At 44.4% G+C, this 16,777-nt stretch overlaps 1 pseudogene across 1 annotated transcript; it reads left to right on the top strand.

Annotated features, from left to right (window-relative positions):
• Positions 1–2,256: 2,256 nt before the first annotated feature.
• LOC146812586 (ammonium transporter Rh type C pseudogene) lies at positions 2,257–16,260 on the top strand (annotated as a pseudogene). Its single transcript, XR_014966874.1, has 2 exons — positions 2,257–4,416; positions 16,056–16,260. The product of XR_014966874.1 is annotated as an ammonium transporter Rh type C pseudogene (transcript).
• Positions 16,261–16,777: the final 517 nt, after the last annotated feature.

The following is a 16,777-nucleotide window of genomic DNA, read 5'->3' as shown; positions in this document are numbered from 1 at the left end:
GGTGGTCAAATGCATAAAGAAATTTGGGCCATATTATCAAGGAACGGCGATAACATTATCGCCGCTTTAGCGGCACGAAACTGACGCTAAAGCGGCGATAATGGGCTTGATAATATGCCCTTGTGAATTCCCATAGAAGCCCATGTTCTGGTGTGAACCTGGGGTTCTATTGGAATTCTCTGCAGTATATTATCAAGCCCATTATCGCCGCTTTAACGTCAGTTTCCTGCCGCTAAATCGGCGATAATGTTATCGCCGTTCCTTGATAATATGGCCCATAGTACTGAAAGCTATGCCATGATGAGCCGAGATCTCAGGCATTTGCTGTGGCCCAATACTAAATGATGTTTAGCCTCATACAAACAGGTCATTATTGGGGGGTTTTGTGGCCGAAGACATCATTGGTACGCAATGTGGTGTGAATATGATGCAGCCAATTTTTTTGCCTTATGTGCAAAGCAACGCTGCAAATTCTACCTCAACCCGTAGTCAACTTGGTAGTTAGGTGCAATGGCTGGCATGTTCCATGTTGGTCTTACCATGACATCTAATTCCTTCCTGAGTCAAAACAACCATTTTAGGTAGCCCTTGCCTGGATGGTGGTCAAACGTGTGGATGGAGTCCATCGTGCATACAAATGTTGCAGCACAGAACAAATTACCTGGGAGATTGCTAATTCTAAATTGATGATTTTGGACTGCCTGTGTTCTTTGGTGGTTGAGCTTACTATCCACAGAAATAAAAAAGCCAGAAATCTATAAGTCGATTCTTCGGCTTACCTGCAGATCTGGCCTGTTCAGTAGGGAAACTTGAATAATTGGCAACAGGCGGGTGCATTTGAAAGGCCAGGGTAGCTGGGGCTGTGTCATTTCTGTGAACTCATTGTAAAAAGACCTGGCTGAACTCAAAAGGAACCTCGGCACTGTCTGAAACAGCGACATCAGGTCTCACATATTTGCTAGAAGGGAATCAACATCTAGAATCAGTTATTAAATCATTCTCCTGATAAAGATCCTTAAACCTTTTTCACTTGAGCGAAACATGCAACATTTTCTAAAGTGATGATAGTTTTATAGGAAACAGGATGGTGCTCTAATATTAATATTTGGAATTATTGACAATCTTGGTTTTTTCACCCTTTTGAGCCCTAATTATCATAATCGTTGTATTTGTCTCCCACAGAGGGTCAGCTGCACAAAGCCAATTGCAGTCACAACTGCAAAATGAGAACTTTCCATGTTGGCAATGCAAATACAAGGAAAGTGGTCAGCTGCTCCTTGCAGGTCTCTCCATGCCTGTTTGGTAGCCAATAACATGGGGTTAAAAACAGTGGTGTAATTAATTAATAGTCACTAAGCATGTTGTTCTGCGACATTTCGCGACTGGAGATTTTCTGACGCAGACCACTGGTACAATGGTCATATCACAAAATCAAAGTCAAGGTGCAAAAAGTGAGCGCCCAACTTGTGACCACTTTTTGCGACTGAACGCTTCTTACATCCGGTCCTTACTTTGGACTGACAAGTTTATATTGCGATCTAGTGAGCACGAAGTGAAAGTACTAACTCATTCTTTACTGTATAAATCACACAGGTTGCCTGAGATGTGACTGGTATTGCCCCAGCCCAGCATTTCTTTCACAGGTACTGGGTGGCACTGGCAGTCTCAGTTAAAAACAGGTGCGCAATCCAGGCTTTTTCCACAGCCTTCCTCCTTTTTTGTAGTTTTTATATAGCCAGAAAGTATTGGAGTGCTTTCCATGAGCAGCAGTTACATTACCTAAGGACACATTCATTTTTGGTAGGCAGTGATTTGCCGAAAATCACAGGCTGTTCAGCCGACGCCGAGACTGGAATCAGGTGTTCAGCGCCAAAGTCGGCTGATCTGGCCGTCACGCCACATCCTCTCGCTTGAGAGTTCTTCCACGACCCCTAGATTTCAGATAACCTCTGCCACCGCCCAACAACGCCCCAGGCCCCTCACTTGCATATTTACTGCAGCAGTGGTAGGGGAAGTTGTAGCTTTCCAGCGAGCTGACGGAAGAAAGAGTGCCTTGGCTCACCAGGCCATCACATTGCCCGGGTCGGAGCATGTTTTCTCTCTAACGAGGGCAATAAAAGGTAATATGTAACCCTTCTCGCAAGTGTCTGCGGTCAGAGTTCACGCTCATCGATGAAGCCCGATAATTGCAGCAATTACACTGCTGGCCTCCAGCCAATGGCAGGGCGGCCCTGGCTTGGAACTCGGTATAAGTTGCGGCGCCTGACGGTGGCTCGCGCTCTTGCGTCTCCTCTCGCGCGGAGCATCTTCCGGTTCCGTCAGGATGTCCAAGGTGTTCTCCACCAACCTGCGGTGCCGCCTGCCCGCTCTGCTTCTGCTGCTGCAGGGGGCGCTGCTGGCAATGTTTATTGTGTTTGTGGTCTACGATGAACACGCCGATGCCACTGCCCAGACCAACGCGACCAGACCGATGGACAACAGCCTGTACGCCGTCTTCCCGCTCTTCAAGGACATCCACGCCATGCTGTTCGTGGGCCTGGGCCTCCTGCTGGCGTTCATGAAACTTTACGGCTTCAGCGCCATGGCCTTCAACTTCCTGGTGGGCAACTTCGGCATCCAGTGGGCGCTGCTAGTCCAAGGGTTTTTCCACCACTACTGGGATGGGAAGATCCACCTGGGAATGGAGAACGTCCTCAATGCCGAGTTTGCTTCAGTCGTGGTCTTGATCTCCGCTGGGGCAGTGCTGGGCAAGACCAGTCCTGTCCAGCTGCTGCTGATGGCTATCCTTGAGATCCCACTGTTTGTGGTCAACGAGTGGCTCCTTACCACGTATCTCAAGGTGGTGGACGTGAGCGGGACCATCGCCATCCATGTCTTTGCTTGTTACTTTGGTCTTGGCGTTACTCAGATCCTCTACAGGCCACGCCTCAAGAGTGGGCACCCCAAGGAGGCGACCACTTCCTTGTCTGATCTTCTCTCGCTCTTGGGAACCTTCTTTCTCTGGATTTACTGGCCAAGCTTCAATGCGGTGCTCGCGCGCCCTGGTGATGCTCAGCACCGCGCTGTCCTCAACACCTTTATTGCCTTGAGCTCCTGCACCCTGACCACATTTGCCTTGTCAAGTTTGATGGACAAGAAGGGGAAACTTGACTTGGTCCATGTGCAGAATGCCACTCTGGCTGGAGGGGTGGCTGTGGGCGCCGCAGCAGACCTGATGATTACGCCAGCGGGGGCCTTTGGACTGGGTTGCCTGGGGGCCATGGTCTGTGTCTTTGGTTTTCGGTACCTGACTCCCTTTCTGTCCCAGACGCTCCACTTGCAGGATCAGTGCGGAATTCACAACCTACACGGCCTACCAGGCATCGTGGGCACTGTGGGGAGCATTGTGGCCATACTATGCTCTTCGGAGGCAAGTTACGGACCCAGCCTCTACGAAATCTTCCCAGACAGGGCAGCAGAGCATGATACACCGGCAATTACCTCAACCGAGGTAGCAGCGACTGGACGCAGTCCCACCGACCAGGCCCTCTACCAAGCTGCTGGATTTGGGGTTACGTTTGCAGTCTCCCTAGTTGGTGGCTACATCACTGGGCTGCTGCTGAAGATGCCCTTCCTTGGCCAGCCACCCGATGAGTTCTGCTTCGACGACCAACCCTACTTCAAGGTTCCAGAGTCCAAGGAGGTTATGTGGTACCCAGGAGTCGAAGAGAAGGGGGAAGCTGGCCTACCACTGAAGGATATATGAAGGTGCTCGAGTGACACAATGGCCACTGGTGGAACCAATGTCCACTGGTGGAACTTCCTGTCAATCTTGAACCACAGTGCGTCAAAGGAGCCAGTCGGCTAGTGCTTGGCTCTAGAACTTTGCACTGTATAGGAAGTGAGTGGTGCATGCAACCTAGTGGACCTGCAACATATGTCTGCAACATTATCTCTCCATCATGGGGGTTTTGCATGCATTGTTGTTCTAACACAGGACAAATGTTCATGGGGATAAGAGCTGTGCTTGAAGTGGGCAGGTACTGAGTATCTGCAGTGCCCTGATTTTAAAGGGAGCGTTCCTGCACTTTTTAGCAGAGGTCTAATGGAAGAGTACCAGCACTTCTCAGCAGCAAACAGGCATCCTGGGATAGTCAGTGCTTCTACAAGAGATAGGAGCGATCCGTCCAGCTACCAGCTTCTTTCAGACGCACTGTATGATGGGAAGCCTCAGCTTCAAAGTTCTAAACTGGCCGCGCCTTAAACACTATCCCGATTGGCATTAGGTGCTATGGAAATGCAGTCACTGGTTCGGTGCTACTTTTAAACAGTGACATGTTGCTGATTACTGGTTCACGGAACTATAAACAGCCAATCACAGGTTGTTTCACACTCTCCGGAGCGGTGACCTGGTCCTAGGAAGTTTCAGGAATAAAGGTTGTGTATTGCTATTATATTTTTCCGACAGTGCCCTGGCAATCTGTCAACACTTGTTTTCAAATAGACGTGTATAAAATGCAGAATAAATATCTAAATACAAAGAGCCATGCACTGTAAACTATGACGTGCCTTAATGCAAATGACACATTTTGAATGTTAAAGCGGTGTGTGGGCACGTTTTCCTAAAAATAAGTGACCCCTAATCTGTGACATATTAACCTATTGTCTCAAAATACTCCACTCATGAAAGCAGCTGAGGTTGTCACATGATTAATGCTTCAAGGCCTTCCTCGCGAGCCCCCTCGCCACCCAACGTCTTTCCCCTCAAAGTAAATTTCCCCTTAGGGTGCCTACAAGAAACAAATGGGAAGAAAGCTCAGTGGGCTTGCGTGTCTGCAGCAAGGTCTTTTGTGCGGTGGGTTAAAGTTCAGAGGCCCGGTTACTCTGTTTTTCATTTTTCAAAGTTGATAAAAACAGCACGACTTAATTGGGTTATAATAACATCTGTTACTGGCACTTTATAGTGCAGATAGTGAGTTTTATACAGCTCTTGCATCTTAATCTACGTTTTAAGCACTGTAGATAATATATTAAACTACTGACTAAATTTACCGACCTTGGAAGGATTAAATGCTGGATCTTCAATGCCGTGTTGTAAGCGTGCCTAGAAGACTCGAATCACCTTAAAAAGGCCTCCCATAAAAAATTTTGACAAGCAATTCTCTAGTCAGAGCTCTTTAGGGCCAAGAAAATGATGTCACTAGTCACCTGGATTACAATATTACAGGTAACGAGTAACATGGCGATGAGTGACGTCATAAAAGCAGATAGGCACAGTCTGCGGTCTTTCAGTAGAGTTCAGTGCAAAATGTCCCTCCTATGGCTTCCACCATCCTACCACCCCACAGACTGCAAGTAAGAGAGAGGCAATCTTGACTCCCTGATCCGAAGTCCGATGGCGGAGGATTCTGACGCATTCCCAGGTTTACAAAATGTAGTAAATCTGGGAATGCGTCAAGTTCCATGGATGTTAAGTGGGAACACGCACAGCAACACTCATGGAAGGCTCCTTTGACGCAGAGTTATGCGTGAAAGGGAAACATATTCACAGGGCCATGAGAAGTCGTGCAGGGGACTTTACATGGCCTTGTAAATATGGGAAAGTCAATTGCTCTGCAGGTGCGTCAATAAAAGTGGTGCATCAATAAAAGTGACCGCACCGGCTGCGCAAATGGGGTTCTAAATAAGCCCCAGTGTGTAAAACGGCCACAATACATGAAACAAGGGTTTTGTTATGTCTAAAAAATAAAGCACACATTTCGAAAGATTCAGTTAACTTTACTGGTAAATGCTAACATTTGAATAGTCATGCTATCATAAAAGCCAACATTTCGAAACAGGAAAGAGTAAAATCAGTAAAAAATGGGGGCAATTTATGTCCCCCATTGACTGACATTGAAACAGAGGCAATTTTAGGCAGTAGTATCCGGTCTGAATTGAGCCTGTTGGCATGCATGTGTTATAAGCAGGACCACTGGAATTATGTGGGAGGAGAGGACCAAATTATGTGGCAGGATTGACTGAATTATGCAGCAATTAACGGCAAATAATGCCGAGTAGTAGGGCCCATTTCGTAATATTATTACTGCATTATTTTGCCCTTTTTGCACATGGTAGCACATTTTAACACTGTCTGGGCAAATATTTTACCTTACTGGTACCAGTTTAACACCCAAATACATCAATAAGCAAGTGAAAGATGACCAGTCAACCGAGGCCGGCATAGGTAAACGCGGTGGGGTTGGTTGGGATGGAATGGGGGGGGGGGGAGTCAACAGACGATGGAAAAGGTATAATTATATAAATAAATTATACCTATTCCAGCGTCTGTCAGCTTACCCCCCTGCCACGTCACACTGCGCTTACATGTGCCGGCCGCCGCTACAGTCCACTTTTCAAATGGCCTTCTACTGTGCAGGAAAAGGTGTTCTAACACATTTTTGCTAATTTTTGATCTGAAAACAACATTATTTGTTAAAATCCACAGACTTTGCAGCAGAGGATAGATAATCAGATGATTCATAGTTATGCGTAAAACGCCAAGTCCTTAGGAACGCATAATTTCAGTGACTTTGGTTATAAGCACAGCAGAACAACAACAAAAACACCTACACGCACACTAATAGTCAGGAGGGCTCTTCAATGTGATTTTTCTTTACCTTATAACAAAAATGTAACCCCTTACTTCCACGTTTTGGTAAAATACCTTTTGTTGACAAAATCACACACAAAAGAATGCCATGGCATAAACCATATATGTATATGCGCAGGGTATAATATGCTAATTATTACCATTGTAGTGGGAGGTAGGGGCATCATAAGCCACTCAAGGCTTGGCCTCTCATGAGCCTGGCCTCTCCCGACACTCAACAATGGTTATAAATTGCAAATTACACTGTATGAGGCCGTGTGTGTGTATGTATGTATATATATATATATATATATATAAGAGAGAGAGGAGATATATAATGGGTATCCATGTAACATGGTCTACTATGAAGCTGTGCTGTACACTTCTGATGATATCACAAACCACGATGCCAAAGACCAAGTCGTTTGTAAATTTCACCAGAACCCTGAGTTAGCAAAATAGGACCATATAACACAATACTCTTTATGTATCTTAGTTTACATGTTTATTATGGGGTACTTAGCTTGAAAAAGCTATTTTTTCAAAGTGAAGTGAACAATGGGTAATAATTGGAATTATAATGTTTAGCTTTATCTCTTATGAATACATTGTTGCTAAAACAATGGACAATGATGAGGGCCATTGGATTTATAAGATTCTGTGGCTGCAGTGTTTACCTCATAAGTATGGCTCTACCACATTTGCCACATATTTTGCATAATGTTCAGCTTTCACAAAATGTTGTTTTTAGCTCAAATAGATGAAAATAATACTGCCAGAGAATGTTCTGCATAATTTGGCCTTTTGTCACACAATTTAAATAACCTTGCAGTATCATCCCAGTGACCCTAACATTAATAAAGCATTGCAGAGTGGTTAGGAAGCTGCTATAATGATATAACCAGTATTTCACTGATAACCATATCATAGTTCCCACATTTCATGTTTTCCTTTCAAATATTGGTTTATATCACCGCATCTTGATCAATAAAAGCACCCAAACAGGAAATATATGTGGATGTGTGTATGCTGTTCTTTTTGTCAGCACTCTGTGCTCACCGGCATTAAAATGAGCAAACCTGCAATTGTGTTCACACTGAATGTAATATATGTGCACATTGAGTGTTTTGATATTTTGATTGTGCTAATTGTTTTGTTGTTACATGCATGCATGGTATATGAGGGAATTGTGTATTCTATGGAATGAATGAGCCACAAATGTAAATAATAAGGAAATTGCAAGTCCTAGTCCTCGTGAAGTTCAATTACTTCGTAAAAGTCATTTGGCCTTTGACCTCATCCATCTCTATTGTCTCTGAAAACCTTGATGAGTTACAATATTCTAATTACAAGAAGCTGGGGCTATTTTATTCCATGTAATGCTTGGAGTACTGACATATGTTTTGAATTGGCATACATATACTGTTGTTAAAATAGCCTACTTGTGACATGAAAAGTAAATATTAAAATGTGTTCGAGGCCAGGTCTGAGTCAAAAAGTATCCTATAAAAGTTTATAAATCTGAGTTATGAAGGCACAATGTGTGCAGTCAGTAGCAGACAGTCTTAAAAAAAACCTACCAAGAACCGATGCAACTTCCAAGTAAACATTTAATGATGAAGCTAGAGGCTCTCATTTCAAATGACTTGCATGAGATTTTTTTCCAGCACTTTACAATCAATAGCTGATAAGGAAATCTCCATTGACCTTTGTGCACTGCTAGAGTTCAGGAGAAAAGACATATGCAGGTTCCCATGCATTTTAAAACAGGCAGCAGGCTGTGAAAGTGCTTTGAAGTAACTACTGTGAATATTTTCTTGCCACAAGTAACAGGCTGCACATTGATTTGATTCCTGTCCTATGGTTTTTACATATACTCTCTCTGTCTACAACCAGACTATATTTTGACTCCAAATAACCCTTACAAGAAGTCTGGAAGTGGAGGGAAAAAAGTGAGAAGACACCACAAGGAACAAAGTGCATTTAACTGTACTGAAAAAAAGATATTGCAAGTCACCCCCGAGTTCATTGACCTTAAACTTGAGCTCTGTTGTTGCTCCGTTTCTCTCCACAATGGGCATGCAGTGCTATATTAAATCCATAATTCAATACAATGCAATAAGACATATTGTTTATAATACACATGGCCAGTGGAATTATGCAATTCATAGGCTGTAGTGTTTTCTGTATAATTGAAGATCTTTGCCATATGTTCCACACGTGCCCAGTAGTATGGTCCTCTGTTGTCACACAATTACATCTAGTTTTGTGTTTCAGATTCTGTTCCTGTTGGGTGAAATTCTTAGGCATCATAGCCAAGTCGCTTTTAGATTGAGCCTACCAGACAGAGCAAGCTGTCTGGTTGTGATAGACATATTATAGTCTTACCAAGAGCTTACAGCCCGATCATCGCTTACCATTGGTTGGTTTTGCTGTCTTATTTGCTTGCTTTCTATTCCACAGCTTTACTTATTTCTGCACGTCTGCCTGTCCTTGCAGCCTCTTTACCACCACTCTGATTGGCTGGATCTCGCTTCTATCCTTCCACTGCTCACTTTTAAGGAACAATGTTTTTCTTTTTGCTTAAGCACTACAGAGAGTGCATGTGTTTTCCAGCTCTTTCCTTCTCTCCTCTGCGTGCTCCCCTCAAATGCTACCCCACCAACATCCTGTGTTTTTCTCTGGAATACATATCTCCCCTGCAACCCCATGACTCTCTGTTTTGTTAACTGGTCTTGCCCCAAATTTCCCCCACCCCGACTGTAAAAATAACAACAACAAATTGACTGGCCGATGCTAAATAATATCTGATGTCCCCCAATGTGAAAATAAAACTCCAGAAAACCTTCGAGCAGCACACAATCCAAAAGGATACATTACTTTTTCCTTTAAAATGCTCACCTTGCTCTGCTGCTTGAAAGAGAGAGGGCAGGAACACGCCATATTTAACCTTATACTTTGTATTCCTGCTCTGTGCCCGCGCTGGCACACAATGTGCTGCCTAGTACCAGCACAGGCACCCTTGCATCAAGGTGCAAGGGTACGTACATGCCTTGTAGATAGGATTGTGTTAGTGCAGGAATTGACACCTTCCTGCACAAAAACAATTCTCAGAGGGCATTTCCTCTTTCTATGTGTGCTATACTCTGCAGCACACGCCGAAAGGGGAAAAAATGAGGAGAGATAAAGATAGTTCTCCTCTTATGCCTACCCTAAGGAGGCATAACATTTTGACACATTCCCAGGTCTACCACTAATTGTAGATCCGAGAGAAGGCCAAAATAAATGGGTGGAGGCATGGGAGCACCCACGCCCTGCCCATGTAACCCCTCCCTGGGGCAGAGTAACAACTGGCAGAGACTTGCATGGCTTGGTAAATAGCATTCAAGGTTGCCCTTTCGCCCCCTTGTGTGGCACAAGGGTGACGCAAACCCATGATAAATATGAGCCTCAAAGACTAATCGCAGACACTGCATTTTAATACTCCGCTGGTAACCAGCTGCAGCACTCAAGTCTGCAACACACACACATATATATATCCCCTCAATACAGCCTGCTTGTAGTACGACTGGCTCCGACACAGCTCGGGCTCACAGCGAAATCACTTTGTCACACCACCAGACTGAAGCATGAATTGGTACCACTCACATTTATTTAAAATTAGACCTCACAGACGCGTTTCGGATTGTATGTGGGTTCACACAACGAGGGAGTCGCGCGACGGTTTAAAAACCAGCCCAGTGTCCTTTCATTGGTGGAGTGGATCGGCCGTAGAGAGAGGACTGCTATTTCTCCCAATGGTATTTCCTGTAGCCACAACAATGTATTGCAATGGGACTGGACAGATCGTAGTGGCCTGTGCCTGATTCTGGATGTGGTACTACCAGGTACTCCTTATCCCCAACAGTGATTGGCACAGTGAGTAGTGGCGCCATAAACTACAGTCCTCCCCTTGGACATTCCCGATCACTGCCTCTTCCAATGAGTCCCTCAGTGAAATGCGAGCAGATCCACATAGCTCAGCGTCCTCTAGCACGTAGTATACACGAGAGGTGCAGTAACCTCCATGTAGACACTTAATAATGTCCCAACTGTGGCTAGCAGGTGCGCTCAACACGGGCAATACTAAAGTACTGATCTTTGGCAAACACACCTCCTTCTGGAACGACTCCAGGTGGCCAGCAGAACTTGGACCCACGCTGAAAGACCACGCATGCAACCTCTGCGTCATCCTGGACAGCGTACTCTCCATGAAACGTCAGCTCAATGCTGTCTCCTCAGCTTACTGCCACACTCTGTGCATTATTATTATTATTATTTAAGCTTCTAGAGCGCATGGCTACCTCCAACGGAAGTGTCCCGGCGCAGACAGTGCATTCAACCTTTAGGGAGAGGCCAAGACTAGGCCATGGGCTCTAGGGGAGGCTAAAGAGCCAGGTTTTTAAAGCTTTCTTAAACAAAGATTCCGACTTGGTCTTCCTCAAATGTTCAAGCATAGAGTTCCATGGTGTAGCAGTTTTCACCGAGAAGGCACGGCCACTGATCCTGGCCTTTGCAAAGCAAGGAATAACCAGTATTATTTGGTCATTCGATCTAAGTACTCTGTTCTGGCTTTATATCCGAAGTGTCTGCTTCAAATATCGAAGACCAGTATCTCTAATTGCTCTATGCGCCAGGGTCAGTGCTTTATACGCTATCCTTCTTTTTACAGGCAACCAGTGTAGACTACGTAGATGAGGGGTAAAGTGATGTTGCATTGGCATGTTCCTAATGAGCCTTGCTGCCACATTTTGAATAATCTGTAGCCTCCTGAGCAAATACTCAGGGAGACCCAGGTAAAGGCTATTAGCGTAGTCAAGCTGAGAAGTGACTAATGCATGTACCACGGTCTTCCTACAGTCCATAGGCAGGGAGTGAAGGAATCTCCTCAGAGCCTTCAACTTCCAGAAACACAATGAGGAAACATGAGAGATTTGCTCTTTGCCAGTAAGTTGTGAGTCAAACTTGAACCCTAAATTCCTGGCAGAAGCCACTGGAAGAGGAGGTGGATTTAACTCAGACGGCCACCAGAGTCCCGAACGAGGGGTGGTGCATGCTCTACAAAGTCTTCAGGTGGCTCTCCATCAACACCAGGAGGACTGTGACGCAGGCCCTAAATATGGCACTGTTCTGTTCTCTCCCTCACACACCGCAGTGCCAACTTTGATTGCAAGGGTTTCTCTCATTGCTCAGAGGACTGTCAGACGCCATTAATAATGACTTTTTAAGTGCTCGGGAGGTAACAGAATACTAACAGCTTCTGTGGCTTCATTAGTGTGAAAACTGGATAGAGCATAATAAGGAGCATAGCTTCAGGGTATGGGGGGTTAGGGTATGACACCCCCAAATAAATGCATTCTTAGCCTCTTGGTTGGTCAGGGAGCCCTGAGTCAGGTCGGCTTTGTGTTGGCTTGTGGGCCTAGAATAATAGACAAACCAGTGATATTTGATATAAAACAGAAGGGAGACAGCGATATACATCTGGTGGCTGAATTTCAAAATGTGAAACCAGATTATCTGGAATCAATACGGGCTGCTTGTTCAAATTGTGTGATCCTAGGCAAACATGTTATTTAGCAGAGGCTCCTTTTCCTGTGTTATCAAATGTGAGAGCACTTATAAATACTTGAGCTCATGATGTGTGCTTTACAAGTACCTCTTTGATTTAATAGACTACTGATTTAATAGAACTACAAAGTTGCTCTATCTACAGTAACAATCAATGCAACGTTTAAGGTTTACAGGTCTACTGACTTGCCTCTTAGTTTATTGATGGCATTGTCGTTGGGGGAGGGTGAGCCATTAATGTTTCTAAGTTCATGTTTTGAAACAATCACTTTTAATAAATGTCTGTCTATGCGGTGATATAATCTGATGAACTAAGGTGAACTGCTTTTACATGTTAAAGGAAAACACTTTTTTGAATTTTGAAGAGACTGTATCATATTTTTACATTATGTTTCTTGCACGATATACATGCCAAACATTTTAATTGCTTGGCTCGTGCAAGTACTCTTACAGCCAAGCCAGACCCTTGGCTCTGCTCTTGCTCGGCTCACCTTATCAATTTGCTGGAACACCCACCTCTATTTGCAGCTCGGGCTTAGTACATGGGGCTGTCAGAAACTTGCTAAAACTATCTGTAAAAAGCGAGGACTGAAAACATACAACCCTTCCTGCATGCAATGATTTCACAACTCTACCATCAAGGCTTCTCATAGTCTCATGATAGAGACGAAGAAGAGTGTGTGCAGTGAAAATACTATTAAAATAAGTGATCTCAGACCAGGGACTCCAGGTCATTGGTTTGCACATGACCGTAATTATGAGTCCCCAGGGAGAACTACCGGGCCCAGGTGGGAAGGACAGGGATGTAGCTTAATGGGAAGGGTGGAGTGGTAGTTGGGGCGGGTGATGATGGGGGGTGTTTGAAGTGTGACCCCCCCCCCAATACATTCTTGACTTGGTAATCTGATCTGAGAGCCCTGAGTTAGATTTACTGTCTGTGTCATTTTTTCTTGTCGTTCGCATTACTCTAAAAGCTTTTAACTTGTTCGTTTTCGGAGTACTTAAATATATAGGGCATGATTCACAAAGGTAACATACTTCTGAGTAATTTAGACTTTTTAGTAAGTTTACATATTTTTGCCTATTTATAAAATAGAGCGTAAATTTACCCCAAAAGTGTAAAGTATGTGTCTCCACTAACTTTAAGGGCTGAGGGCTATTCATAAACTGCATTTTGTAGTACATTGTGTAATACAATAGCAGTACAAACATACTAGAAAAAGCTATTCACAAACTACACTTGAAATGTGCTACATTTTTTGCAGTAGTAATTTAGATTTTCAGTTTGAGAATAGTATTTTTGTAGTATGTTTATAGTACTACTTTAGTACTGAACACTTACTACAAAATGAAGTTTGTGAATAGCCCTCAGGCCTTTCAATTTTTGGAGACATGTAAGTTACACTTTTTGAGAATATTTACATTCAGATCTTTTTACAAGCCAAAAAGTACTAAACTTACACAAAATTGTATATTACTCAAAAGTATAGGTGACCTTTGTGAATCAGGCCCTATGGTGACTGGTCTACCAAACAAAATAGAAATAGCAAATGTGCACCAATAGAAGTTCTATCTGAATGGGTGCAAAGCTACTACTTTTTGGAATTCACAAACCTTGACAGTAGTAGTCGTGGAAAGCTGTGGCAGTCTTTTCCAGGCATACTACTGGCAATCAAACACCCAAAAGGTGATGGGATGAATGTTTACAAATAGCCTAACCAGTGGCAATCACTCCGGGCAGCATTCCAATCCATTGTTTTCCACTCACTGTGCCACTCTAGACAGAGGCCCACTTACTGCAAATGAGTATTGTCCTGTTCCTCTTGGACACAGTCCATACATCCCAAACCTTGGTCATCTCACCCTGCAGCCCACTGCTTTTCAGTTAGGAAATTTGACATTCACACCCCATTAATCTCACTGATTAAGTTACACTCATGAGCATACTGACTGACATCTTTTAACAATGGGAAATTATGTATGTGTGAATCTTCAGCCACGTGATTGCAAGATTGAGTCAAAAGCTGGATGAAGTGTTAGGTGTACCCTGTAGCCAGCCAAGGCCACGGAGAAAGCTGTCAACTAGCAACCCACTCACTACCATACCAACTCCTAGACACCACCCAACCACAGCACTGAGCCAGAAATCATTGCAGCAACAGATGACATCAGGGCGACCCTTGACAGTGGAGAAACAGCGGGCCTCATACTACCTGATCTCTCAGCTGCCCTTTGACACAATCTCCAACTACACCCTAATCAGAAGACTACATAAAACAGGCTTCCAAATACCCGCCCTCCACTGGATATGCTCTTTCCTCACAGGAAGATCAAAAAGAGTCAGGCTGCCAGCTTACACATTGGAAGCCAAAAGCCTTATATGTGAAGTCCCCCAAGGATCTTCTCTCAGTACGACATTATTCATGTGCACAGCAGGATCACCAATCAGAGTATTGTAGTGGTGCACCATTCTGTGCACGTCATCGCCAGTGATCATGTGCTGCAGGTCAGTAGTGAAGTGGACCAGGTGAACAGAGTTGTTTTGTGGAACTCATTGTTGCCAAGTTACTCCAGGGCATGTGTGACGCATTCAGCCAGTACTCACTTTTTATACAGTTGCAGTGACGGTGCATTGTGGCGTACATTTTGCATGCACAGTTGCACACTTATACTTGCTCCTACCATTTACTTTATGAAGCACACTGGTACCTCCAATTACATAATTATGAATGAACATTATCTCAATCCTGCCACTGATGCATATGAAAATCATACCAACAGACCCACACGCATAGTGTATTGTACACATTAATAACATTGTCTGCTAAAAATGCCCATTACTAATAATTCTAACTCCAAAAAAAACATGAACATATTAAATTAAATATACATTTGCGAACTTTCAATGTAGTTACAATAAAAGCAACATTACCTAGAAATACAAGAAAAGATTCATCATTTACCAGGAAAAATAACTCTATAAATTACACCAATTTTCACTGGAACAACTTGAATATCAATATATTCATTGCACCTTTGATAATTTTAGGCTAGTCAACTGTAAACATATAACTACATTTTAACAGACATTTACACACACCACCAATCTCACAACCAACCCATGCACATGTGTCAAACCCAGCAAAGCGGCGTGTCTATGAGCAACACTGACAATGCAAGTGACCATGCATGACGAATAGCATTGCTGCAGTCAGTATATCATGAAATGTTGAACGCCACGACACTGAGGTGGCTGAGTGTGGATCCACATCTGTAAAGGAGCAGGTCACACTCTGACACATCCACGTGCACAAACAACCTCTGACGTCAACAACACATCTGCGTACAAACCATGCCCCAGACCCCCAACTCCCACCAAGAGACCAATGTACCAAAGTCTGCAACATCTAAGCACTGTATAAGCACATAAGTCAAAGGCACACCGCATGAAAGGGATAAGGAGCAGCAAAATCAGAGCTTCAGGGGCAACTCTCCAAAAATGCAGCACACACACATAACATGCAGAGCACATCAACATTGAAAACAATGTGGTACAAACCGCAACACGTCCACAACAGAACAGAGGACACAACTGCTGCCGCTTGTGAGTAGAAACTGACAATCACATTTGGCATAGCAGGGAAATGTGAGATGATGATGTACAAGTACCAAAACACATCTGTGATGTCATCAAAATGTCCACTGTCCCGCATCAGATAGGCAGCTCCTTCCAAACAGCCACAATGTACCATGTCATGCAGTCTGTATGTAAACATGTACAATGCGTCAACATACATGTGAACACAATGTTAAACTGCATCTCCCCTTCACATTGCAGAGGGAAAACCAACACTTCCTGCAAAGCAGACCGAACCTCTCTTCTCTGATGACGAAGAGGACCTCCACACCTTCGACACCGACGCCCTCCAAGAGTTCATTGACAGCTAAGTCAACACACCTCCAGGAGCAGGGCAGCCCAGCTGCATCGATGAGACCCCACCCCCTGCACAGGCCACACAGCAGGCAGCACCCACCATCACGGCTGCCTCCCAGGACCCCGACAAACAACACATGGCCTTCCAATGCCGTGTGTTGGGGTGCCAGGAGAAGATGGCTGACAGGTGCGGGTGGGGTTCAACCGCATGGCAGCCAAACTAGGGGGCATATTATCAAGCACGACGTTAAAATTATCGCCGCTTTAGTGGCAGAAAACTGCTGCTAAAGCGGCGATAATGGGCTTGATAATATGCCGGTGAGAATTCCAATAGAAGCCCATGTTGACACCAGAACATGGGCTTCTATTGGAATTCTCAAGGGCATATTATCAAGCCCATTATCGCCGCTTTAGCGGCAGTTTTCTGCCGCTAAAGCAGGGATAATTTTAACGCCGTTTCTTGATAATATGCCCCCAAATGCAATACGTGGGTGTCTAAATCCCATCAGGGACCACTCACAGTCCCTAACGAACACCCACAGTCCGCTCCATGCTCTCCAACGATCCATGGCTGACATCGCTGGAGTCCTGACTCTAGACAAGAACAACTGTCTAGTCAGAGTGGC

This window comes from Triturus cristatus, chromosome 7 (assembly GCF_964204655.1).
Source record: "Triturus cristatus chromosome 7, aTriCri1.1, whole genome shotgun sequence".
Lineage (NCBI taxonomy): Eukaryota > Metazoa > Chordata > Amphibia > Caudata > Salamandridae > Triturus > Triturus cristatus.
The sequence above is the reverse complement of the archived record's forward strand: the minus strand, read 5'-3'. Positions and strand labels throughout refer to the sequence as shown.